The 27,749-nt window shown below is 37.4% G+C and overlaps 1 pseudogene across 1 annotated transcript in view; it reads right to left on the bottom strand.

Annotated features, from left to right (window-relative positions):
* The window catches only part of LOC149246044 (uncharacterized), a 153,135-nt pseudogene extending 131,135 nt beyond the window's left edge, over nt 1-22,000 (bottom strand). Inside the window, exons 1-2 of the transcript XR_016266516.1 lie at nt 21,498-22,000; nt 21,293-21,335 (exon numbers count right to left, since the gene is read on the bottom strand). The product of XR_016266516.1 is annotated as an uncharacterized LOC149246044 (transcript). The remainder of the gene's footprint in view (nt 1-21,292; nt 21,336-21,497) is intronic.
* Between the last annotated feature and the right edge of the window lie 5,749 nt (nt 22,001-27,749).

Here is a 27,749-nt window from a genome sequence, read left to right as displayed (position 1 = left end):
TGTGTTGGTCTTGTTGCCTCTTTGATGCGACGAACACATTTTCTTCTTCCTTCACTTGCTTCGTCCCACTGTCGCAGTTGGTGGCACTGATAGTGATATTCATTAAATCTCGCCTCACCTCCTCCTGCTACAGATCATCCCACATTTGATCACAATTTGGAAACTTTTCTCTGCCCAGGATACTCTGGACGAACACCTGCCATTCTTCGGAAACGTTGTTTAGAGCAAACTGCACCAATTCTGTAGGCTGGGGCGCTGACCCTACTATGAACAGCTGATCTTGGATATCCTAAAACCTAGTGAGAAAGCGGTCTATGTGCTCCCCTTTTTGCATCCTTGTACATCTCAGCTTCTCCTCAAGATACATCTTCCGCTGCTCGGAAGATCCCTCGTACAGCGTAGCAAGAGCCTCCCACATCTATCGGGTAGTATCTTTGCCAGCTATGTGAGACATCACATGATCTCGAACCCCATCGAGAATCGGCCTCTTTGCTTTCGTCATCTACTTCTTGTAGGCCTTTAGCATATCTGCATATGCGGGTACAACTACAACACTATCGATGTAAGTTTTGAGATCGTATTCATCTAGAAGACAAGCAATTCTTGCCTTCCAGATCACATAGTTAAAAGCTCCCTCCAACCGATCTTGATCTCTCAACCTTGTTGATGCCATCTCTAAAGAAAGTCGAATTCCTCCTCTTCTCCTCTGCGTAGCTACTGACTGGCTCTACGCATTCCCTGCTAGAGTGGACAAATCTGCTCACAACTACTACTACTCTACTAGGAAAAATCAAACTTCTAGGCTAGAAGTCCCTTGAGAAAAGAATTCCCTCAATGTGTACTCTTCCTTCTCCCTGACGCTATTTTGCACTAGCAAACTGCTGCAAAATAATTGTGTCCGAGCTGAAGATCTACTCTGCAAAGAAAATACTACTTCTCCCTTTGCCTCTGGTACTCTTTGATTTGGAAAATTTATTCTCTGTCGACTCTCTCAGAGAAATAAACTTTCCTCAAAAATTGACCCTCCTGGCCAAGGACTGCATTGCCTCTGAGAGTTTCGAACTGTTGCTTACGCAGAGTTTTGAAATTCCTTTTCCCTTTTGCAACTGAGCTCTTCGGCTTCTAGCTGTGCTCCGATACCATGTGAAAATTCTGAAATCCAAAATCCTACTGCAGCAACTGATTAAGTTTTTTCTATTTGTTAAATAAACTGAAAAAATTATTTAGTACATCCTACGGTAAATATTGAAACTAATACACTGCAACCTTCACAAATACAATACTAAGGAAGAAAAATAATGTTGGAAGAATAGATGTGTTGACCACTGGAGTGGCACCTGATGATTATATGAAGACTCCATGCCCAAGGATGATCAAGAGAACACTTGTACCATCAGATACTATCAGTCAACAAAGTTTTTTAACTCTACTTCTATCTTTTCATCATCTTTCTTATACCCAAATTCCACACCCTACGGGGAATTGTAATAAGTGATACTAGTGATGAGTTTTGAGTCAGGATGTTGGGACTCGATCAGCAAACGAATACACCTTGGAGTGTTTTTTTATCTGGTTAATTATCCCTTTTTTCTCAAAGGCGAATAATTTTATGGGTTTTTTCACTCAATTTTTACCCCAAAGTCGGGGTGACAGTTTGAAGATTGAGCCCCTAACATATCTTAGTGTCTAGAGTCGATATATATTACCATACTAGATCACATAAAAAAATTTATGGAATTTGGTTAGATCTAGGTAGTCATTTTTTAAATTTTTTAATTTCCCGCGGGTCAAAAATTGCAAATAAAATTGTACTTGTAATGTAATAAGTGATGTCTAGAGAAGTTGTATGGGGAATCAATAATGAAATTTGCACCTCTCACCCTCAACTTTCTACTATGGCACACTTTGATGGGTAAAATAGTGGTTTTAACCCTCAAAACCCACTTTTCCTAAGTTTAGTGGGAAATTTGACAATTAATTAAGCCATAAATTAAATAAATGGAGAAAAATAAATATCCACACATGCTAAATCTTGTGGAAATGAGGTGGAAAATTATGGGGGAGTTAAAGTGAAGTCCCAAGGTGATGTGGACTCCTAAAATCAAAGAAAAAACATGTGCTCAAATAAAATCAAATTTTTGGCATTAAAGGAGAAAGTTGTTTACTTGGAAATTCGAATTTGTGCAATTTTTGGCATTAAAGAAGAAAGTTGTTTACTTGGAAATTCGAATTTATGAAGTTAATGCACATTTGGAAGGATTTGGGAGAATATTTGGTGGAAATTTTTGTGGGAAATTTTCCCCACATGGATTACCACCCATATACACTTGTCATTCCATCATAAAATTCGAATTTGGCACATAAGAGAAGAAGAAATATATGTTCACTTGCTAGAATTCGATTTTTACACTTGGCATTGGAGCTCCATTCAACAAATTCGAAGTTCTCTTTGGGATTATCACCTCATTCCACTTGTTTAATCACTTCTACATTGGGATTGGCTCCAATGCCATTTGTCATTGTCATTTTTCATTGGAATTTGCTCCCAACTCTCTATATAATAGAGCCATGGGCTCTCATATAGTATCATGTAATACGAGCTATTGTGCTTGAGAAGACTCTGTGGGATTGTATTTACTACTTGCAATATAATACAACAATCTTTGGGGTAAAGCGTAATGGTGTTCTTGTCCTTGCATGTGTGGTAAATTCTTGATTTGTTGTTATGCTTCTATTTATTTCCACATGTCATTATTTCTTTCATGCTTGTTTCAAGTTATGTTCGTATGCAGCTATCTCATATTAGCATAAGAATTAATTATTTGTTTTAGGAAAAGAAATCTTCTAGTGGATAATAAATGTATCTCTAGGGATTCTTTCCACTGCACTTATTTAATTTCATGTCGATTTAATGATTTGTGGTGAAGTTTTGTAAATGAATTATTATTTGGTCAAGCTTTTCAAGCGTGAGGGGAAATTCTCGGAGGAATCAACCCATTCTTGAAAAATATTCAAGGAGAACCCGCATGTTTTGAATTCGAAAGTCTCATCTATATCTTATTTGTGTCTTGCAGGGATTCTTTCAAGTTTCTTAAAGCCTTTATTTCTTGCATCAAAATATCAAACTTGGAAAAAATATTTTTTACGTATTGTACTTCATTTATCGTCAAAGAGGAGAGCATGCTCATACTCTTTGGCCTAGCCTCTTGTAAATTATTTTTGTAACATACTTTGTTGTCATCTTGGTCTAACATTTGAGTTATTTTTTTATCCTTTTAGCAAAATAGTTTCCATGCTTTGATTTGTAGACTTATTCATATTGAAAGCATTTATAATATCTTGTGCTAACAATTTAGTGTTTCACTTTTCAAGTTTATTTTGGTTTTCCATTTGAAAGCATTTCACTTCGTTTTAAGCAAAATACAATTTCATTTCTTAAAGAGCAAATACTTGGAAGGCACTGTTGTTTATGTATTTGATGCTTATCTTATGATGGCTATTGCTCCTATCAATTTTTTGCTTATAAATCTTAAAGAGATAATCTATTTAACTCTAACAATTCTCCTAGAAACTCACATCCTTTTTAAATTAACTTTTCATTAGGGACCACCCCCCTTAGCTAACCTAGGAGATATATCAAACAGAGAGAGTCGGGATTAGTGTGACAGCCCCTTCTCTGAGTTCTCTGCCACCAACCACACCTTGTGGGGTTGAAGGCTTTTCTCACTGACTTGTAGGTAGGTGTAGGCGGCAGGGTCAACATCTTTGGCATCGTTGTCGGGGACAAGTCTTCTTGTACCTAGGAAATACGATTAAATTTTGGTTTTTGCATGTTGGATTTTAGAATTAGATTCCTGTTCAAATGGCAACTCCACTTATTTCATTTTCTGCAAGGATTTCTGCTTGAAGCTTGCTTCTTGTAGATTTCTTGCTAATCTTGGATAGGAGCCTCTCTCTGGTATCCATTTGCTCTTTCAGGGTCAAGCAAGCATGACATCATGAATGATTTGTTCACCCCTTGTGATTTTACTAACATTTCAGGCTATCCGAATTTCATTCTGGATGAAGCCATTGAGGCTATTGAAGAGTTGCCTAGTTTTCTAGGTAACAATGCCATCAGTACTGAAACTCACCTTAGGAATTTCCACCTTTGTGTGAGCAAATGGTGCCATGATATTAACCATGAGGACATTAAAATGAGACTTTTCATCTTTTCATTAGATGGCGATGCTATGGATTGGTTCATAGACTTACCTGCTAACAATTTTGATTCTCTAGAATCAATCATTGATGCCTTTGAAGAAAAATATGGAGATGAAAGAAAGATCAAAACTCAAGCAAATGAGAATGATAAGGATCTCATCAAGGGGTTGACTCGAATGATTAAGGATATGCAGCTCAACCAAGTTCAACTCATTAAGACCATGGAGGAAAATCATGCACAAGCAATAAAAGCCATGGAAGTCAATCATTCTAATCAAATGGCCAGTTTTCAAAATTGGTTGCTCACCATGGAAGAAAAACAAGTGCAATTAATCAACACCATGAAAACAAATCATTCCAAGGAAGTAAGTGTTATGAAGGCTAATCAAGTCACTTTTCAGAATAGGTTGGATGAAATGGAAAGATTACAAGTACAAAAATTCCAACTTAGGTTAAATGACAAATGGGAAAAGACAAAGAAACAAAGCATAAGCCTCCCAGTCCACTGAAGCAATCTTCATCATTATGAGGAGGTCATTTACTCCATTGAAAAATGGCTAATTGATGGAGACTTGGATAGCAAGGAAACTAAGAGGAATTAAGTTTATACTTATGAGATTGATCCATCACCCATGTCAGAGCATAAGCAGAATGAACAAAGGCAAGTCAAAGAAGTATTGGATGCTTCGAATTTTCCATTAGAGCATCTTCAAAATCGAACAAAAAGATCTATTTTGATCACCTCAACATCAACATCACAATCTATTAAGAAGAAAAGAAAAAAGCGGAAATGATTTGGTAAATCTGATGGCCATGTACAACACAGTGTTGGGATTGACCAAAGTCCTCAAATATTCAGAATTAGACAGGGCACATCAGAAAAGTAGCGCATGGATCTGCCTGAAAGTAAGCAAGTTCAAAGCATGAACTTCATTGATGACATCTGATGCTATGGGGCATCTTTTTGTATCATATTTCTAACCTTATCCCTTGTCATTTTTGTTTAATTAGTTTTATTTCGTGAATAAATTGTCATTTATGCTTTTAGAATAAATTTCCATTGCTTCATTTATGTACTTTATTTCATTTGATGATATTTTGAATGGATACTAGTGATATATGTCTTTTGTCGATTGATGCAGATTCCATGTTCTTGCACATTATCACTTTGTATCTAGCATGCATCCCCATATGGAGCCAAATGTTGATCACTGGAGTGGCACCTGATGATTATATGAAGACTCCATGCCCAAGGATGATCCAGAGGATGCGTGTACCATCAGATATCTATCAACAGAGTTTTTTAACTCTACTTCTATCTTCTCATCATTTTTCTTGTACCCAGATTCCACACCCTACGGGGAATTGTAATAAGTGATACTAGTAATGATTAGTTTTGAGTCTGTAACAGGCCTAAGATGTTGGGACTCAATCAGCAAACGAGTACACCTTGGAGTGTCTTTTTTATCTGATTAATTATCTTTTTTTTTTCAAAGGCAGATAATTTTCTGGGTCTTTTCACTCACTTTTTACCCCAAAGCCGGGGTGACAGTTTGAAGATTGAGCCCCTAACACATCTTAGTGTCTAGAGTCGATGTATATTACCATACTAGATCACAAAAAAAAATCGTGGAATTTGGTTAGGTCTAGTAGTCATTTTTTAATTTTTTTAAATTTCCCGCATGTCAAAAATTACAAATAAAATTGTACTTGTGATGTAATAAGTGATGTCTAGAAAAGTTGTATGAGATATGAGTAATGAAATTTGCACCTCTCACCCTCAACTTTCTATTATGGCACACTTTGATAGGTTAAAAATGTATTTTGAACCCTTAAGAGTCAAAACCCATTTTTCCTAAGTTTAGTGGGAAATTTGACAATTAATTAAGCCATAAATTAAATAAATGGGAAAAAATAAATATCTACACATGCTAAATGTTGTGGAAATGGGGTGGAAAATTATGGGGGAGTTAAAGTGAAGTCCCAAGGTGATGTGGACTCCTAAAATCAAGGAAAAGACATGTGCTCAAATAAAATCAAATTTCTGGCATTAAAGGAGAAAGATGTTTACTTGGAAATTCGAATTTGTGAAGTTAATGCACATTTGGAAGGATTTGGGAGAATATTTGGTGGAGATTTTTGTGGGAAATTTTCCCCACATGGGTTACCACCCATATACACTTTTCATTCCATCATAAAATTCGAATTTGGCACATAAGGAAAGAAGAAAATGATGTTCACTTGCCAAAATTCGATTTTTACACTTGGCATTGGAGCTCCATTCAACAAATTTGAATTTCTCTTTGGGATTGTCACCTCATGCCACTTTTTTAATCACTTCTACATTGGGATTGGCTCCAATGCCATTTTTCATTGTCATTCTTAATTGAGATTTGCTCCCAACTCTCTATATAATAGAGCCATGGGCTCTCATATTGTATCATGTAATACGAGCTATTGTGCTTGAGGAGACTCTGCGAAATTGTATTTACTACTTGCAATATAATACAACAGTCTTTGAGGTAAAGCGTGATGGTGTTCTTCTCCTTGCATGTGTGGTAAATTCTTGACTTGTTGTTATGCTTCTATATATTTCCTCATGTCATTATTTATTTCATGCTTGTTTCAAGTTATGTTAGTATGCAGCTATCTCATATTAGCATAAGAATTGATTATTTGTTTTAGGAAAAGAAATCTTCTAGTGGATAATAAATGTATCTCTAGGAATTTTTTCCACTGCACTTATTTAATTTCATATTGATTTAATGATTTGCGGTAAAGTTTTGTAGATGAATCATTATTTGGTTAAGCTTTTCAAACATGAGGAGAAATTCTTGGAGGAATCAACCCATTCTTGAAAAATATTCAAGAAGAACCCGCATGTTTTGAATTCCAAAGTCTCATCTATATCTTATTTGTGTCTTGCAGGGATTCTTTCAAGTTTCTTAAAGCTTTTATTTCTTGCATCAAAATATCAAACTTGGAAAAATTAGTTTTACGTATTATACTTCATTTATCAATATCTAGCTATTTCAAAGAGCTAAGTCATGGCTAGTCAAAGAGGAGAGCTTGCTCATACTCTTTGGCCTAACCTCTTGTAGATTATTTTTGTAACATACTTTGTTGTCATCTTGGTCTAACATTTGAGTTATTTTTGTATCCTTTTGAGCAAGATAGTTCCATGCTTTGATTTGTAGACTTATTTATATTGAAAGCATTTATAATATCTTATGCTAACAATTTAGTGTTCCACTTTTTAGGTTTATTTTGGCTTTCCATTTGAAAGCATTTCACTTCATTTTAAACAAAATACAATTTCATTTCTTAATGAGCAAATACTTGTAAGGCATTGGTTGTTTATGTATTTGATGATTATCTTATGATGGTTATTGCTCGTATCAATTTTTTGCTTATAAATCTTAAAGAGATAATCTATTTAACTCTAACAATTCTCCAAGAAAGTCATATGATTTTTAAATTAACTTTTCATTAGGGACCACCCCCCTTAACTAACCTAGGAGATAGCTCAAACAAAGAGAGTCGAAATTAGTGTGACAGCCCCTTCTCTGAGTTCCCTACCACCAACCACACCTTGTGGGGTTGAAGGCTTTTCTCACTGACTTGTAGGTAGGTGTAGGTAACAGGGTCAACAAGATGCACACACACACAAATACACAGTTATTTTTGAACCAATGTCCCCAGAAGAACCCAACATGGCAAAACCAGTGCAGCAGCTGAGGGTTCTATTATTATGCAATAGTAAATCTGAGTACAAGACTATGGATGGTCAAATCTAGCAAACCATACAGAGAAATGGCTGACAGAAGTCTAGTGAGAAAAATCTCACTCCCACCGGCAATTCGACACTAACCTTGGCCCAAGATGAGCTGCTCTTTGATGCCTCTGTGCAGTTCCTACTTCAACCTACGCAGTACTGCGTCACACAACTCGGACCAGCGTCTCTCTCACTAACTGATCAACTATTGTCTGGAAGATCGATTCTTCTGGCCTCTGGGCTCCCACTCCGGCTTCTAGCACTGAATCACTGCTTCTCCCCAGCAAAATACAGCTTCCCCTTTGAAGCACTGCATTGCCTCTCTGCTTTGCGCTGCCTCTCTGTGGAACTCATTGTCTCTCTGCTATGCACTCACCAGACTGGAAAATCTCCCTCCGGCCTTACTATCCCTGCCCCTCTCTCACTGCTTCGATCTCACTGAATCACCTCCGACAACTGAATGTTGCTACTCTAGAGATCGATTTCCCAACAAAATCGAATTCTTGGTGTCTCAAGTGTGTTCTCCAACCCCCATCGAATTTCTTCTTATAATCTCTTGTTGAGACATCAACGGCCAAGATTAAAACATAATCGATGGCTAAGATTAACTAGAACTCAATCCATGTCTTCTTCTAGAATATTCTCACCATAACTTAATTAATACCCTTTAATTAATCAGTTTTCCTAAGTTTAGACTTAGGCACCATTAAAAAAAACTTGATTATTTTAATTAAGTCGTCTCTAGGTGGAATTTCCAAAAACGATTTCTGGATTTTGGAGAATACATGTATTCTAGCCTCTCCACCAAATTTCATGGCTAGAACACATTTGATGCTACAAAAACACTAACGGGCAGCTAGTGAGCAAAACAGGAGAGGACCGATAGAACAAGATAAGACATAGAAGTTGCAACAATGATTGTCATTGTATCTTGTATACCATAGATTGTTGTATTATTCAGATTTGGTTTAATATAACGAAGATTGGGTTGTACATTATTGTACAATATTTGTTAAAAAATGCGTATACTATACTTGTGCATATGTGATTTACTGCTTTATATTTTATGGTTGAGATTCTTGGTTTAGTAACGTCAATGATTTTAAGATTCTAACCTAGACCCAAGATTGTGGAGATTCAATACTACTATTGTTGTTGCTCTCATATAATCCTACCAGAGCGTCATATACTTCATTGCCAATCTTCAATGCAGCAACATGAGGAATCAAGTTGTCCTTTATGGAATCTACCAAGATCCTCTTGGCCTTGGCTTCATTCTTCTTATACTTGGCTTTCTCCTCAACTCCCTATGGCTCTGAAATGACTTTCTCCACATGATCCTGAAACTCATTCTTGTTGAAAATGTAGTTAGGTTCGGTCTTCATAAAATGTATTTGTCAAAAGAATTTTTATTATTGTTACAATGACTTATTAAAGCATGGGTTTCATGCTTGGGTCATTTTACTGGTCATTGAGGACTCCTAAGATTAATAAAGAGTCAATAGAGTCCTTTTGTATTTTATGAGACCCTTCTTGGGCTTTCAAACGATGTAAAAAGAATTATTTTTTAGTCAAAAATAAATTATGTAACCTCCACACCAAGTCGGCCTCAAGGAAGGTAATTCGACCTCAAGAAAGGCTATATATACAAGACAATTCGAATTCATTTGAGCATCTCACTCTCTCAAGCATAGTTCGATCTTTGGAAGCTGGAAGCTGGGAAGAAGTGTGAAGTTCAAGGAAGGGTCCAAAAGGAGTGTGAGTTTGGTCTAAGTGAAGGAGAAGAAAAAAAATCAAAATTTTGGTGCCTCTCTCTCTCTCTCTCGTGTGGGTTGGTTTAAGAGGTCTAAGTCTCCTAGTCTAGGTCAAAGTTGTTGCTGATGCTGGAAGCTGCAAAGTCGAAGTTCTATGGTCGAAGTGTTGTTGCTGCCAAGTCGAAGGTTGTATAGAAGAAGGAGAGGCTGGCTTGGTGTGGAGGAGGTCTTTGTCTAGGTAGAAGAGTCTCAAGGAAAACTATTCAAGGAAGAGATTTTTGATTGGGTTTTTCCCTAGCAGAGTACCTACATCTTGTGTTTTTTGTGATCTTCATGCACACATAATTTGGTAATTGCTTGATGAAAGATAATATAACAAATAAGTAAAAGAAGCCAACATAATTCACAAGTAATTATCAAGAAAGAGAAATCTAACCCTAATCCTACTAGCATTGATTTCTCAACATGGTATCAGAGCTAAGGTCGAAGAAGATTGAAGATCACCTCGTTGGCTTAAAGGAAATGATTTCTCCCTCTATGATAAGAATGGGATTCACTTCTATAGGAAGATGGATCAAGAAGATTGTCTACTACTTATTCAACAAGGTCATAAGTCAAGGGTTCTTAGTTGCACTTATAGGATCCCTCAATGATGATAATGCATGGATCATTGACAGTGGAGCATCAAGGCATATGACAGGGGAAAGTAAGCAACTACAAACTCTATCAAAGGAACCATCCTCTCATGTTGTGGAATTGGGAGACAACAAAAGCTATGTTGTTAGAGGCTTGGGATCTACATCTTTGAAGCTGGAGAATGGAGCAAAATGACATCTCAAAGACATACTATATGTTCCAGGTTTGAAAAAAGAATTTGCTTTCAATTTCTTGCTTAGAAGATAAAGGGGATAGAGTTGCTTTTGTTGATGGAAAGGTCTTGGTCTGGGGAAAAGATTCTAGTATTGATAAAGCTACGGTCATTGGAGTTGATGAAAGAAGTTTGTATAGAGTCATTACACCACCTCTGCAAGCCCTAGTTCATATGGAAATATATCTTATTGAGCTATGGCATAGAAGATATGGTCATCTTCACTACAATTCCTACTCTTACACATCTAGTTCATGGCATCCCCGATATCAAAGAAGATCATGAAGGAGTTTGCAAGGGATGCTCTTTGGGAAAACCTAGAAGAAAGCCATTTTCAAACAGTGAAACAAGGTCTAGAGAAATCTTAGACCTCATATATTCCGATGTGTGTGGGCCCATATTTGTTAAATCACTTGGAGGTCATCTTTACTATGTAACATTTATCAATGATCACTCTAGAAAGACATGGCTCTATCTTCTCAAGAAAAAGGATGAAGTATTCGAGAAATTCAAGGAGTTTAGATGTGAAGTAAAAACCCTCACATTAAAAATAAAAAAAATAATAATAAAAAAAAAGATAAAAACTTTGAGATCTGATAATGGTGGGGAATACACTTCTAAAGAATTAATTGCATATTGTAAAGAAGCAAGAATTAAGAGGGAGCTTATTGTTCCCTACTATCCTGAACAAAATGGAGTGGCCGAAAGAAAGAATAGGTCAATTGAAGGAGGTGTACGAACAATGCTACTTGATAAAGATTTGCCAAAGTTTCTATGGGGAGAAGCAGTAATGGCAGTTGTATATATTCAAAATATTAGTCCTCATAAAATTCTCAATAATATGACACCCGAGGAAGCATTCACAGGAAAGAAGCCAAGTGTGGATCATCTATGAATCTTTGGGAGCCCTGCATATATCCATGTTCCAAAGGACGAGCGAATGAAGTTGGATTCTACAAGTATTAAAGGGATCTTCGTTGGCTATAGTCTCTCCTCAAAGGCATATAGAATCTACATCAAGGAAGGGAGACACATTGAAGTAAACAGGGACGTTATATTTGATGAGAATCAAGCCTACAAAAAGTCGAAGGATATTCCTATTGATTCCGATGACAAAGATCTACCCATATTTGAAGAAGAAGAAGTACAACCTGACAACCCTTCTACAATTCAAGAGGAAGAAGAAGGACCAAGTGAGCCTATTCAAGCTGTGGTCATACTGAGCGTAAGGAAGAAGCCAAATTGGTTAAAAGCCACTCTTGAAGATGTTGAAGGGCGTGGAGCTGCGAAAGGAACCTTCAAGGAAAGCAAAAGGTCGTAGAGATATTCTGGATACGCTGCATATATGACAAAACTAATTGAAGCAGAACCATCTACATTTGAAGAAGTTGTTCATCAAGAAGTATGGAAGAAAGCTATGCAAGAAGAATATCAATCCATCATGAAGAATAGGGTTTGGGTAATTGTTCCTAGACCTAGTGACAAATCGATTGTCACCTCGAAATGGATCTACAAAATCAAACATGTTGTTGATGGAAGCATAAACAAATACAAGGTCAGATTTGTTGCAAGGGGTTTCTCTCAAAAGGAAGGCATAGATTATGTAGAAACCTTTGCACCCACTACAAGGTATACTACCATTAGATCTTTGGTTTCGTTGGTTGCTACAATGGGATGTGTTACACAGTAATTTGTCACTGCCTTCATCCCAGTCTTCCTACTGTGTCATGAGTCCAAAATCATTCATGCTTATGCTCTCTGATGCTGCCAAATGACCCACTTTTCCAAAGGTTTCTGCATCATCGCGTCTGTTGGCCAAATAAATGCGCTGAAGGGCGCTCCAAAACAGTCCAGAAGCATTGCCATTGCGGAAGTATACGTGATTCCCGCGATGGTCGAATTTCATGTGCCAGCGCCAATGTCGCTTGTAGTTTCCCGCGATGACCTGACTATATCCGTTATGAAACTGCGATGTCAGCACGGCAGACCAGTTATGTGCCCGCGATGACCCAGTTTGGGCGAATTTGTTCCAACAGTCGGACTTCCAAATGACTCCAGACCTGGTTGTTGGCCTAGTTTATGTCGCCCTCCTTTCTCTGGCGTGGCTATTCCGTCATTTGTGCTACCTTGCTTGGAGATAAGCTCATCCTCCCACCATTTATGGAGACTCCTTCTCCTATTTAAGCTCTCACCATTGCTATGTGCTGCTAGTTTGGAATTCTTAGTCTTTGGAGTGTTGTTGATAGTACTGTGAGTTTGTTGGATAGCTGGTGTGAGTGTGACAAGTGTGGGTTTGTTGATAGCTTGAGGAAGGTTGTGAAGTGCTTTTGATCTTGTGTAAAACTTGTGAGTGAGAGAGACTTGTGTATTGGGAGATCCATCTTCAAGAGTGAGTGCTTGAGCAACATGCTGGCTGGATCCCTCTGAGAAGGCTTGTGACGTCAAGACCTCGGTTGTAAGCTTACTCTATTTCATAATTAATGCAATCAATGATGTTTTCCTATGTCTTGTATGTAATGTACTAGATAGCTCATGACTTCTTGACTTTATGGGTAAATAGATCATTGTTGTTCCGATTACATGCTTTGTTGTATTTCCTTTGCATTGTTTCAGGTTGATTACTCATTAGGAGAAGGAAGCGGAAGCTGGAGCAGCGCAACGGAACTCCATCGACCACCGGTTGAGGTAGGCCTTCAACTTGAACTATTTAAGGAAAACTGTTGTTGATTTGTCCTTGTTTGTGACTAGACCCACTCTAGGGCTAGAGGGGTTGCCTCTGTCCGCAGAGGGAACACTTTCCTGCATCACAGGATGGAACATCCATCAAATGGACGTGAAGACAGCGTTTCTGAATGGGACCATCGATGAGGAAGTATGTATTGAGCAACCTAAAGGCTTTGAAGAAAATAGCAGGGACACTCGTGTCTGTAGACTCAAGAAGGCCCTGTATGGTTTGAAGCAAGCTCCTAGGGCATGGTATGCAAGAATGGATGCATACCATCTAAGAATTGGGTTCGTAAAGAGTTTCGCTGATCCAAATCTCTACATCAAGGTTGTGAATAATGAGCCAGTCATTATTCTATTGTATGTGGTGTAGAGAGAAGAATACAAGAATGTAAGATATTAGCAGCCGAATTTGAGATGAAGGATCTAGGACTAATGCATTATTACCTAGGTCTAGAAGTATGGCAAAATCCTCAAAAGATATATTTGGGGCAAGAAAAGTACATCATCAAGTTGTTGCAGAAATTTGGGACGACGGATTCCAAGCCCATGACTACTCCTATGATCACCAATCTCAAGAAGTTGAGGAGCTCCGACTCAAGTCTCGTGGATCCTACCTCCTATTGTCTGTTGGTAGGTTCTCTGGTGTATCTTGTAAATACTAGGCTTTGATGTGAACATCCTCAGTCGATTTCACTTAGAGCCTTGTCGCGATCATTGGATAGCTACTAAGCATATATTGAGATATCGTCGTGGTACGATACATCACTGCCTAGAATACAATAGCAAGGAAGTCAAGTTGATTGGCTTCACAAATTCAGATTGGGGTGGCAGTGAGACCGATGGAAGAAGCACTACCGAAGGATGCTTTAGTTTGGGATATGCCATGATCTCATCGATGAGTAGAAAGCGAGATCTTGTTGCTTTGAGTAGTGCTTAAGAAGAGTATGTGGTTGCATGTGAAGTAGGAAAGGAGGCTCTATGGTTGAGGAAGCTTCTGACAGATTTGTTTGAGAAGCCTCTAGGTCCTACTGTAATTAATTGTGATAATCAAATTTGTATCAAGATGTCTGGAGATCCCATGTTTCATGCTAGGATGAAGCATATCAACGATAAGTTCCACTACATTAGGAACTTGGTGCAGGATGGGATCGTGAAGCTACAGTATGTTCTGACAGACGATCAAGTAGTTGATATACTAACAAAGTCTCTTCCTAATAATAAATTTGAGTATCTTAGAAGCATGTTTGGTTTAGTTGATATTGCTGATTTTGTTGGTGATAACAACAAAAGTTTGGAAGAGATTTGTTGAGGCCTTGTGTGTGAGACACATTGCCTGGGAAGACATTTGGTTGGCACTATGAGTTGATGTTTAGTTCCTAAAGTAGGGAGGGTGTCGTTGGTCTTGGAGCTCTGACCTCGAATACACACCTAGATCCCTAGGTTGATGGTTAGCAAGTAAGCATGATGGTACCTAAAAAGGATGAAATCTTTAGTCCATCTTAGTCCCACTTGGATAGACTGCCCTGGTCAGGAATCTAGTCCATGGCATTGTGGTGCCTAAACTGTTGAGAGACCTTAGATAGAGTTTCCTGGTCAGGAATCTAGTCCATGGCATTGCGGTGTCTAAACTCTTCATAGTTCATATAGTTTGAAATCTTTCGTATGAATACCTCCCTAGTTAAGAGGTAGTGTTCAAAAATGTAACTAGGTTCAGTCTTCACAAAATGTATTTGTCAAAAGAATTTTTATTATTGTTAAAATGACTTATTAAAGAATGGGTTTCATGCTTGAGTCATCATTTTATGAGTCAAAGTTCCCATTGAGGACACCTAGGATTAATAAATAGAAAATAAAGTCATTGTATATTTTATGAGACCCTTCTTGGGCTTTCGAACGATGTAAAAAGAATTACTTTTTAGTCAAAAATAAATTATGTAACCTCCACAACAAGTTGGCCTCAAGGAAGGCAATTCAACCTCAAGAAAGGCTATATATATAATGCAATTCGACTTCATTTGAGCATCTCACTCTCTCAAGCATAGATTGATCTTTGGAAGTTGGGAAGAAGTGCAAAGTTGAAGGAAGGGTCCAAAAGGAGTGTGAGTTTGGTCTAGGTGAAGGAGAAGAAGAAAATTGAAATTTGGGTGCCTTTCTCTCTCTCTCTCTCTCTCTCGTGTGGACTGGTTTAGGAGATCGAAGTCTCCTAGTCTAGGTCGAAGCTGCTGCTGATGTCGGAAGCGTTGAAGAAAGGGTAACTAGGTTCGGTCTTCATAATGACATTGTAATTATGACTTTTGTAAACAAGAAAATGAATTTATTCCAAAACACTTTTTCAAATGTATTTATTATTATGCTTGTTTCATGGGTTTCATGAGCAAAAAATTTATGTATAGATGGCTCCCATTGAGAGCCTTAGGATTTATCTTTAATGATCAAAGAGTCGATGTCATGAAGAACCCTTCTTGGGCATGTATCAAATGTATTTGAGTCACAAACATTGTCAAATAGCCCTCCAACGACAAACACCCAGTCCTCTTCTTATGTTGGCCTCTAAATGCACAAAGGAACTCATTTCGGCTCATAAAATGAAGACACAAGAGTTCACGATCTCATGTCGGCTTATTATGAAGACGAAACTACTATATATACCCTGCCGATCTTCACATAAGAACAGGGACAGGGACTCGGATTCTCTTAATTTTTTGGATGGGTACAGAGGTCTGAAATCCTCATTACAGGAGGACACAATCTCGGATGCCTCTGCAATTTCATGGGTAATTACAGTGAGTAATTACAGTCTCAATCTCCTTGATGGTGACAACCTCGACATATCTATGATGATGATCTCGGTGCAAGGAAAGAACACAATCACTGTCATGTCGACTTATTATGGAAACGAAACTACTATATATGCCCTATTGATCTTCACATAAGAACAGGAACAAGAACTCGGATTCTCTGAATTTTTTGGATGGGTATATGAGTCTGAAATCTGCGTTACAGGACACATTCTCAGATGCCTCTGCAATTTCGTGGGTAATTACAGTTAGTAATTACAGTCTCAACCTCCTCAATGGTGACAATCTCGGCATATCTATGATGATGATCTCGGTGCAAGGAAAGAACACAATCACTGTCTCGGTATAGTTGTGATGATGAAGATAGTTGTGATGATGAAGATCTCAGTGCTGATCACTGTCTCGACATATTTGTGATGAAGAAGATTGAGGTGATACACTCTCGGCATACTCTCTAGACACTGATCACTGACTCGACATAGTTGTGATCCCACAATAATACACTCTCGACATAATGGGAACCATGGTCTCAGTCATAATCTTAATGAAGACAAGGTCATGATGAAGATCTCGATGCATTGATGAAGACATGGAATCAAGATCATGATGAAGATCTTGATGAAGAAAAGGTCAGTATAGAGACCTCGTTGACATGGTGATGATCTCAGTGAGAATGCAGCAATGATCTAGGTGAAGGTACAACAATGGTGCAACTGTAATGACCTCTGTGGTGCAATAATGATGACCTCAGTGAAGCAGCAGTGATGATGATGAACTCAACAGTGACAAAGAAGAGGATTGGTGTCTTGGTCTTGGAGTGGCCTAATAGGTCAAGGGTCATGGTCTTGGTATTCGTCAATTGGAATTTCTATAAGAAGAATTTTGTGCGGGTTTTCCTCTCAAAGAGTGAGAGGTTTTGGCCTTGGCAAAAAGCCAACATCTTGTGTTCTTATCTATTTTGTTTTTGTAGCTATTTGATGAACTAAGAAGACACACTCTAATAATATCAAAAGAAGATTGTGCTAATAAGCAGAAGTTAAAATACCTCACAAATAGTTATCATGAAGAGAAGAATTTGATTAACCTTGATTGCCCTAGATTCTTCAACAAGAAGTTGCCAAGTTGAAGTTCTAGGGTCGAAGTGTTGTTGCTGCTAGGTCAAAGGCTGGATCGAAGGAGAGGTTGGATTGGTGTGGAGGAGGTCTTTGTCTAGGTAGAAGAGTCTCAAGGAAAACTATTGAAGGAAGAGATTCTTGACTAGGTTTTCCCCTAGATAGGGATTTTTCCCTGGCAAAGTGCCTACATCTTGTGTCTTGTGTTTTTTGTGATCTTCATGCACACATAATTTGGTAATTGCTTGATGAAAGATAATATAACAAATAAGTAAAAGAAGCCAACATAATCTAGAAAGAGAAATCTAATCCTAATCCTACTAGCATTGATTTCTCAACAATTCTCTTCCAAGTTAAGGAGTATCCTGGTCTTCCAAGATTTGAAGTTGATGGCACCATCTAACCTGTCTTCAACTTTAAGACTTGGTGTCATTGTAACAAGAGATCCAAAAACAGTCAATCAAACACTTGTCTCTTAGGCTGACTTAAACGGTTGCTCTTTCAACCTCGCTCTAATATCGTGTTGAATTTTCTACAACGTGGAAATAGAAAACAACTTTTTGATCTAATAATTACTACCTAATGATATTCAATCAATTTATCTCATGCCACTGATATCATTAAGCAATTATACACAAAAGAATATCAACAGTGAGTGCAATGGAAACAGTAAAGATTAGAGAAAGACAGCCATGCAAAATAGAGACAATATTTTTTCCCTGGGAAACCCAACCTTGGGAGAAAAACCCAACAATTTTTCTTAGGATAAATTATTCTTCAGCAAGTTTTACAAATCAACAATTTGTCTAGAAATTTGTACCTAAGACAAATCCAAATGCTATTCAAATCCTAATCAAAGTAGGAGTTGGTTAAAGTTGGTCAAACAGTCGGCCTGCGATCAAACTTCAGCCCTATGGCTCTTGTAATTAGTTGTGGTCACTACAGTTCATTGCAGTGAAATTCAACCTTGCGATTAAACTATGGTTGACTACAATCAAATTGGGTCCTACAACTCCGACGGTCAAATTCAGTCATGCGGTCAACTATGGTTGATTGCAATCAAATTAGGTCCTACAACTCTTGCAACCAACTGCGGTTAACTGCAGTAAAATTTGGTCCTACGATCAACTTCAGTTGACTATGATTAAATACAGAGAGAAACAGCTCATTCAAAACAATGAAGTTGTCCTCCTTTTCTTTAGTTGACTATGATTAAATAGAGAGAGAAACAACTCATTCAAAAGAGTCAAGTTGTCAAAGAGGCCTCAAAAAGATGAAGAAGAAACCCACTTGCTTGGTTGAAGGAAAATTGTTGAGAAATCTAGGAGCAACTAAATAGATGATTTCTCTTAATTTGATAATTGCTTGTGATGTAGTTTTACTTAATTTAACTACCTTCTTCTTTTACTTGATTAATATTAGTGTTCTTTATCATCAAACAACTATCAAACAATCACGATCAATGAGACAAGGAGACACAAAATGTAGGTTGTCAGATAGAACCAAAACCTCTTCTCTTGAGAGGAAAACCACAAGAACTCTTCTTTTCTTATAGAACTTCAAATGATGAATTCCAAGACCTAAGACCTTTGTCAAAGTCCCCTCCAAGACCAAGTCAATCCTTTCTCCTTGATGAGCTTTCCTTCCAGCTCTTTTCCAGTAACTTTGACCCCAGTAACTTCTACAACTTCGACCCCCAACAATTCCACCTCCAACACCTTTTCTTACAACTTCAAACAATCACAATCAATGAGACAAGGAGACACAAGATGTAGGTTGTCAAATAGAACCAAAACCTCTTCTCTTGAGAGGAAAACCGCAAGAACTCTTCTCTTCTTATAGAACTTCAAATGATGAATTCCAAGACCTAGGACCTTTGTCAAAGTCCCCTCCAAGACCAAGTCAATCCTTTCTCCTTGATGAGCTTTCCTTCCAGCTCTTTTCCAGCAACTTTGACCCCAGCAACTTCTACAACTTCGACCCCCAGCAATTCGACCTCCAACACCTTTTTTTGCAACTCCAACCCCCAGCGACTTCTTCTACAACTTCAACCCCCTAGCAACTTCTTCTGCAGAAACCCTAGCTCTTGCACGTGTGGAGAAGATGGTGATTTCTTCCTCTTTCCTTCTTCGCTTGAGTTGATCCTTTCTTATAAGAACTCAACTTGCAAAGTATGCCACTTGGAGCCCTAACTTGACTTCTACAATTTGGTCTTAGCTGCTGCAATAAGTGCCCTAATTATCTCACATATGTGAAGGATAGTAGCCCAAAGACAATTCAAAATTTCGCTTTTCTTTTCTTCTTCTAATCCTCCTCTTCTTCGCACCTTCTTCTCTTCCTTGATCAAACTCTTGTGTGAGTGAGTGACTGCCTTTCAAGTGAGGTCGAAGTCTCCAATATATAGGCTTTTCTTCTAGGTCGAATTGTTGCTTGGAGGCCAACTTGTCCTTTGCTAATCCTCCTCTTCTTCACACCTTCTTCTCTTCCTTGATCGAACTCTTGTGTGAGTGAGTGACTGCCTTTCAAGTGAGGTCGAAGTCTCCAATATATAGGCTTTTTTTCTAGGTCGAATTGTTGCTTGGAGGCCGACTTGTCCTTTGCTAGTTGACAAGGTCTTGGAGGGTCTATTTGACACTTTTGACTTTACATAAATTTTCTTTAGAATATACAACATGCCCAAAAGGGTCTTCCATACATGACAATGACTCAATTGACTTGTTGACTTAATGACAAGCCCTAGAAGCACTCAATGGGTGTTTGACCTAAATAAAATAACCTTGAGCATGAAACCCATGCATGAAGAATGACAATAATAAATTTATTTTTCTTTTTTATATCAAATAAAATCATAATTACATGTCATTATGAAGACCAAACCTAGTTACGTATTTCAACATAAATGAGATGTCATATATATATATATATACTAGTCATTTGGGGGTAAATTAACCCAAGAGACACACCCTTTCAAGGTTAAGAGCATGTGCTTCCTTCTAAGAGGTCACAATTCAAATCTAGAGAGGGGTAGAGTGTGTATGCCGCTATAGATTTTAGCAATTAAATCATTGCACAGAAGTAGGTCCCTTGTCCCACAAACAAGGGCATCTCATACACCAACCCTTGTCCCACAAACAAGGGCATCTCATACACCAATTTGATGTCTGGCTTGGCTAGGTCGTGTCGTGACTTTAAAATTTATTTGGGCCAACTTAGTGCCCCAAAAATAAATTTTAATTTTAATTTTCAATTTATTTGGGCCAACTTAGTGCCCCAAATATAAATTTTAATTTTAATTTTAATTTTCATTTTCTTAAGTGAGGCCTCTTTGGCTTTAAAATTTATTTGGGCCAACTTAGTGCCCCAAAAATAAATTTTAATTTTAATTTTCTTAATCAGACTTTGAGGTCTCTTTGGCATGCGAGCGTTGCTACACAAAAATCAACAAGATGTGTGTCATCCAATATCCTCGCATAAACGATTGAGCAATATAGAAATACAAATACCCTTGCAATGCCAAACTGGATTTTGCAGTTGTAAGCTTACCATGAACCTCGTATTTGTAGAACTACCATTTTGATAAGAAGAAGATATTCCATAACCTTATATGAAATATTCTGCAACTGCAAACTTCATGACCTAGGGGTCTGTGAAATATATTTTTCAAAAAAATTAAAAATCATAGATTGAACTCCTGCTTGACACGGCCACTTGAATAAAACAAAACCTGATCCACCATTGACCTCAATTTTAATCATATGAGCCCAACTAAAAATATCATACTTCATAATATTATATTAACAGAAAAAGCCCTTTATAATACATTCAACTGCAACACGTTCAGAAAACTAGGCCTCTGTGAACAACCCTAAAGTATGTATTAAATTCATATTCGAGATTCAACCACAGCATTTGAATAATGCAAACCCTGACTCATTGTAGACTTCATTCATAGTTGTCTGGCTCCATACAGAAACAGACTGACTCACTTCATGCGGTGAACTGTCCTCAGATTGCAATAAAATTTCGTTGAAAAAATGGCATAAAATGGAACTCACCGAGTCGTGAGTTAAATAAGTATCGCAATAGTCGCAATAATACCTGCACAGTAAGACAACAACATCGTTATGTTGCAGACAAAACATAAAGAAATCAAAAAAACAGTCGGGAGGAAGCATAGCTAAACCTCTGCAAACATCAATATATAGATAAATAAAAGGGGGTTAAAAACATTAGGGTTCTACCGAACGTCTTTATACTTACCGAGGCATGGTTACGCCAAGCTAACGTCGGGTTTTGAGATATCACCAATTAGCAATTTTCGAATATTTCCCGTCGCCCAAAACCAGTTTGATTCAGCATAGACCAATGGAAAATAAGTCTAAAAAATTAAATGAAAGACTTGGAATCCGCTATTTGTGTATAATAACACATATAGCATTGAGAAATTTGAGAAAACGGACTGCCAACTAACAAATTTCACGCAAATAAGTCTAGACGAAGTTCAGCTTTGCACATTTGTTCTGTCCATAACGTCTGCAACTTCGGCTGAATATATAGCCAGATTAGCACCAAAGAAAGAACGTAAAATATACAGACCAAATGTAACAGAAACTGCAACAAAGCATGAAATCCACTCGCCCCGAATAACCGCCCATAAACACCATATATAACCGGGCGATAATTTGGTTCTGGTTTAGCTTAACGAACTTATAGCAAGGAGATTTTGTTCTAAACGGAGTTGTCTTTTTTTTGAGTTTTTGGTGCTGAAATCTGGCCGGAAAAAATATGGTGAAATTTTGATTTGTATTATTTAAACTAGTTTTTTTTATTGTATATATATGGATTCATCAACCTGAAAAACCCCTATGACACTTTTATTGTGCAAGGGTTACCCATCAAACTTGTGATTTCAATGAATTCCTGCCAGATTTTGGAGAAATTAGACTGAAAAAACTTCCAAAAAGTCGCACTAACGAGAATTCGGATTTAAACTAGCTAGAGTTATTACTCTGCCAGCCACTAAACCATGTTATGGTTAAAATAAATTGCACCAATTTTCAACTCAGTGCTACTAAAGGGTAGTCTCCCAATCAAGTAAAATTGTTAAAATAAAGTTGAAGATAGTGCTTATCCTTGTGACTCCTGGGAGCTATAGTTTGTTAACAATGCTTATGTCATAATGAATGAATGAATGAAATTTTAACGTCCGCGAGACTAGCTATAGTCTATGGGACCACTAGCTTCCCGGCTTTTTGTCTTTTGCAGTTCAATCCTCTTATTATTCAAAATAATGATGAGTTGACCCAACCTTATAATAGTCCTCTCGTTGAAAAGACAATGCCAAGGAACCAAAGTTAACATGTTGTTGTAACTGTCTCTAATGTCTCTTAAAGCATCACATTCCAAAATGAAATGTTTTTCCGATTCCACTGTCCTAGAAATGCAAAATATACACACCTGCTCTTCCCACGCTTCTTTAGGTCTTTTCCACAGACCTGTTTCGCACCATAATTGATGTGAGTTAGTTCTTAACTGAGCAATAAGAATCTTTGCTCTCCATGGAATGCTAGTTCCAATGTACTCTTTTTGTTGGAGATCACACGTGGGGTTGAATTCTTGAACATAGTACTTCTTCTTCCTACCCAACTCTTTTCCCTATGCATGCTTACGAAACTTCTCCATAACATAACTCTTCAAATCCTTGCTATTTGTGGGACATGCATTGATGTAAATATTCCATTTTTGCATCCATTTGTTGTTTTGTCTAATCCATGATTTCTTTCTTTAACTCATTCCTTTATTGAATATAACTTTAGGCCATCTATCTTCTCCCATTTGCTCAATTCTCTCAAGGTACCTTATGAGACACACCATAGTAATTGCTTCGATGGAAGTTGCTCCTATTTCACTCAACATTATCTCATAAGAAACTGAATTTTTTTAATTTAAACTTGTTCATGATCAAGCATTTTTGGATTTTCTCAGTTTGCTTCCATTTTGAGACATGGATGCTGCTAGCCCACAAATCAAACCCATATAATATCAATGGACAAACTAGGAGCCCAAAAAGCACTTTAATTGTTTTCCAATCCCATAACTTTGCCTCCCTACATCTGTTTTCAAGAGCATATAATGCTTCCCACCCTCTTAAAATTCTCTTCTTTCTGCAATGCCCCCAATTAAGCTTGTTGTTGAAATCAATCCTGAGGTACTTGTATTCCTTAATGTTGTCTTCAAAGAAGAACGTATGTTGATTCTGCTTCTTTTTATTTGAGAAAATCATTATTTTGGTCTTGCTGGTACTGACTTGCATCTCCACTGCTTTACAAAATATAGGTGCATCTGCAATCCTTAGGCCGATTTAGCAATCAATACAAGGTTATTAGCATATAAAAGAAGCTTTATCACAAACTCCCCCAATCAAACACCATCCCCACCTTGTAGATTTAGCCACTCTTCCAATTTATCAATATATAGACCAAAAATAGTAGGGGATAAAGGGCAACCTTGCTTGACTCCGATGTCACTTCTAAAGCTTTCTGAAATGTCTACTAAAGTTCTAATTTTGACTTTCACCTCTTCATAAAGCCTATGGAAAACAACTCTATAATGCAAAGGAATTTCAAGTTTTTCCATTCTACTCCACAACTTATCTCTAGGGACCATGTCAAATGCCTTTTTGAAGTCAACAAAATAGCAAGATACTTCTTCTTTGCCCTCCCAAGCCTTTTCTATAATGTGTCTCAGCGTGATACCATGATCTATTGTAGAATGTTTCGGCCTAAAACCTGCTTGCCCTTTTGCCCTCTTTTCTTTGACTTCCTCCCACTTACTGATTTTATTTTCCACCATGCTTCTAAAGATCTTTGCAAACAAAGGATTGATCACAATGGTTTTATAGTCGGAAGGATTATTAATGTCTCTACTTTTAAAATGGGGTATTGCTAGACTAGTTGTCCAATCTCTTGGGAATCCTTGTCGAATGACATTGTTGAATATTTCCATGATGTGCTGTGCAAGAATGTTCATTCCCTACTTTAGATATTTTGCTTGAAGTTCAACCAAGTCCTTTGCCTTTCCTATTTTCAACTTCTTAATTCATGTCTCTACTTCCTATAATGTGAAAAGATTTGTAGTTGTGTTGATCCTGGGAGGAGGCTTTTTCTCTGATTCTTTCTCATAGAGTTGTCTTGCATAGTCAAACCATTGATTAGTTGTAATATTATTTTCAATTTGCTTCTTCCTTGGTTGAAGTTCCTACCAAAAACACTTTGGGTGATTCTTGCCTAGATATATTAACTCTTCTCGCCTTGTTTGCATGAACTCATCTTTTTTCTTTTTTAAAATCTGCTTATATAACTTTACATTCATCTTCTCCTCGCCTACCTTTTTCAAGGTTTTCCTTGCCATTTTGCATTCCTCATTGAACCAAGCATTTATAGGAAAACAATTTGATTCATATCTCCTATTTTTTGCTCTTTTGCACTTCTCAAGTGCACTATGAATTATATTTGTTAACTCATGACTATTGAGGCTTTGGGAACCACTCTTCCCTTTCTAAATTGATCTCTCCAACATTGTTTTGAAGATAGTGCAATTTTCTTGTGTTAGAAAATTTTTGCCCCTTGATATCAATTGCCGAGAACATTGGATATTCCTCCTATGTTGAATTTCCTCTAACCAAGATAGCTTTATATAAATTGGGTTATTTTATGATTTTAAGTCCCACATATGCTCGCCAATCTTAACTTCATCTATCCTCTCTATCAAGCCTTGTGAACAAATAACGTAGTCAACAACACTTGCCCCATTGTATGTGTTGCAAGTGAAATTCCTAGACTTTTTCCATTTATCTAGACCATTGCAGATAATTAAGTTGAAAGCACCACACAACGTGAGCAACTTCTCTCCAAAATGGTTGCTAACTTTGTCATCTTATGAACATTTGAACCATTTGGGATTCTCCTCTTCATTGAGCTAGATAGGATTGTGATCCTCTTTGCAACAAAAAATACTAGCTTGTTGATTTGGTGTTCTAGCATTGAAATCTCCCACTAAAATAACTTCTCCCTGCTGAGAATATATAACAATATCTTGCTTTAAAGTTGCATAAGGGTCTTTGCTATCTAGCCCCTTATTTTTGTAAGTTTTTTAGACTTGAGGTGCAAAATAACATGTTGCAACTCTTATGTGGCTCTCATTGTCTGTTATTTTGAACCATAAATATTGTTTATTTGTGTCTTCTTTCATAAACTGAATGTGATGACCTTCTTTTTATTTCACTAAAACCAGTGTTCCTCCATACCCTTTGTCATTTTTTGTTGCCTCGTTCCAAACTGCTAATTTCAAATAACCATCAAACATAGGAGTTTTACAACCATCATGTTCATGAGTTTCTGTGAGACAAATTATATCTCTTCCTTCTGCAATAAGCCATATCCTAGGTCCCCTCCTCCAAGGGTAACCTCTACAGTTCCAACAAACTAGAATTAGGTAGACTTGTGTAGGATTTGATTGCTACGTCGCTTGGCATGCAAGACTCAAATTTGAGTCTTCACCCCTTTTCATCCATGTTGATCCTGTTGTTTTCCTCCCTATTATAGAATTAATTGTTTTTTCTTTACTGCCAAATTGTTGCCCTACTTTGTCATGAGGCCCAAACATTGCAATAACCGCTTTACCATTGTACAACCATGCTCTTTTCCCTTCATTTCTTGTTGCTCTAATTTTCTCCACTTCTTTTCTTCTCTCCTCTTGTTGTTTGCTAGTTAGATCTTCATCTAAGAAGAAGTGTGAGCCTTTCAAGAGTTTCTTTTTGCTTAAAAGATAGTGTTTGTCTTGCACACTTGCCATGATGACTTTTATGGGTCGAGGCCTCTCTTCACATATTTTTCCCACCCTTCTTGCTTGACAAATTTTCCCTCTCCAATGTAATTTCTCTTTTAAAAAGTCTCTTGTCAAATTGAGAGTGCTTTCATTTTTTCCATAGTCACTTATTCCTCTTAAAATAAAGTTTGTTTCCCTATCTTTTTTGTCTTTGTGTTCTCTTTCATGTTCTCTATGAGCACTTATATCTTTTTTTTCTTCCATCCTTATGTAATCATTAGTGTCTTCAGCGCTGGTTTTGATTTCTTTTGGTATGGTTGTCCTCGTGATCTCTTTTGCCTTCTTTTCGATAATGACTACATGCTGAGTTATTTGTGTAGCCACCTTAGTTTCTTTAGAAATGATCACTTCCTTGTTTATTTCCATTGATTCTTTCATGGTTTGCCATGTTTTCTTCATGTTTTCTCATTCTTATTTTCCTGTCTCTAAAGCCTCTTGTAGCATTGTTACTTGTTATTTTAGGATCCTATTACCTTCCATTAATGATCGATTTGCAAGTGTAATGTCTGACAATTTGTGGTCCCTTTCCTGCTCTTTGGCTTCTAAAATTTCCAACCTTGCCTGGGCCTTCTTTAGTTCTTGGACATAAGGATCTGATGACCAAGTAAGAGGTGTAGATGTGAGACTATAAATGGTTGCCTCTTCTTTATTTTTTTTTCGTTCTTACTTGTTTTCTTTATTTATTTTTTACTGTTTTCTTCTTCCTTTTTGTTCCCATTTAAAGCGAGCAAGCCTGCACTTTAAAATGCCTCGATATTGTTTCGCATTTACCCAAATCCACTTCCCTGTTTTGTTTGTTGAAGCAATTTTGACTTGGCCTAAGTGATTTGTTTCCACAAAATCTGAGATTTCCTTGTCATTGTTTTCCATTTTGAAGTCCTGAATCCCTGGTATTATCGAACTGATGAATAGTTTCTACTATCGCAAGATCCTCGAAAACCCCTTTGGCGGTGGCGTTGTTTGGAAGCCTTCATAACCTTACTTTGAATAGAGAGCACCTGTGAAATACATAAAACTTAACATGAAAAAGACCTGTGAATCGATTGTCATGTAAATCACATGCAGAAAGATTTCGTCTCTGGAAGCATTCAGAGCACATATGTCTGCAAGCATTCAACGCGCCTTTTTATTTTAGGTTTCGACTGCTCTGCCCTTAACTGTGTTAGCCTAACACCCTTGCCTCTGTCACGGTTCAGGGGTTCAAAACACTACGGCCACAACCACCCAACGACTACCTTAGAAAAAAGCTTTCGCGACGTTAATATTGCCACAGACCGACCACTTCAATGTCTGCAACAGAAAATGACAATAACAAAAAAAAACAATTGTTTTTGAATGAAAGCTCTGAAGTCACTAGGTTCATGTTCACGTAGTCGTTCTTGTTCTTGTTCCTATAGTGAATAGAATAGAACTATAACTAGATATTGTTGCTCCTCGCTTGGCACAACACCCCTATCAAAAAATGTTGCAATGGACTGACTGCAGGCAACATAAAAACTCAACTCAATATCGTGACAATTCAATGGAAATGGTGGGCATGTTGGGCATAATGGGAATATGTTCTTGTTGATTATGTTGGTTTGTTAAGTCATATGTCATAGTATTCTTCTTTTTCCCTTTTTCTGT

Source organism: Pinus tabuliformis, chromosome 7 (genome assembly GCF_031772625.1).
Source record: "Pinus tabuliformis cultivar Carrire ecotype Pingquan chromosome 7, CPIR1, whole genome shotgun sequence".
In the NCBI taxonomy this organism is placed as follows: domain Eukaryota; kingdom Viridiplantae; phylum Streptophyta; class Pinopsida; order Pinales; family Pinaceae; genus Pinus; species Pinus tabuliformis.
Note: the sequence above shows the minus strand (reverse complement) of the source record. Positions and strands in the feature narration are given on the sequence as shown.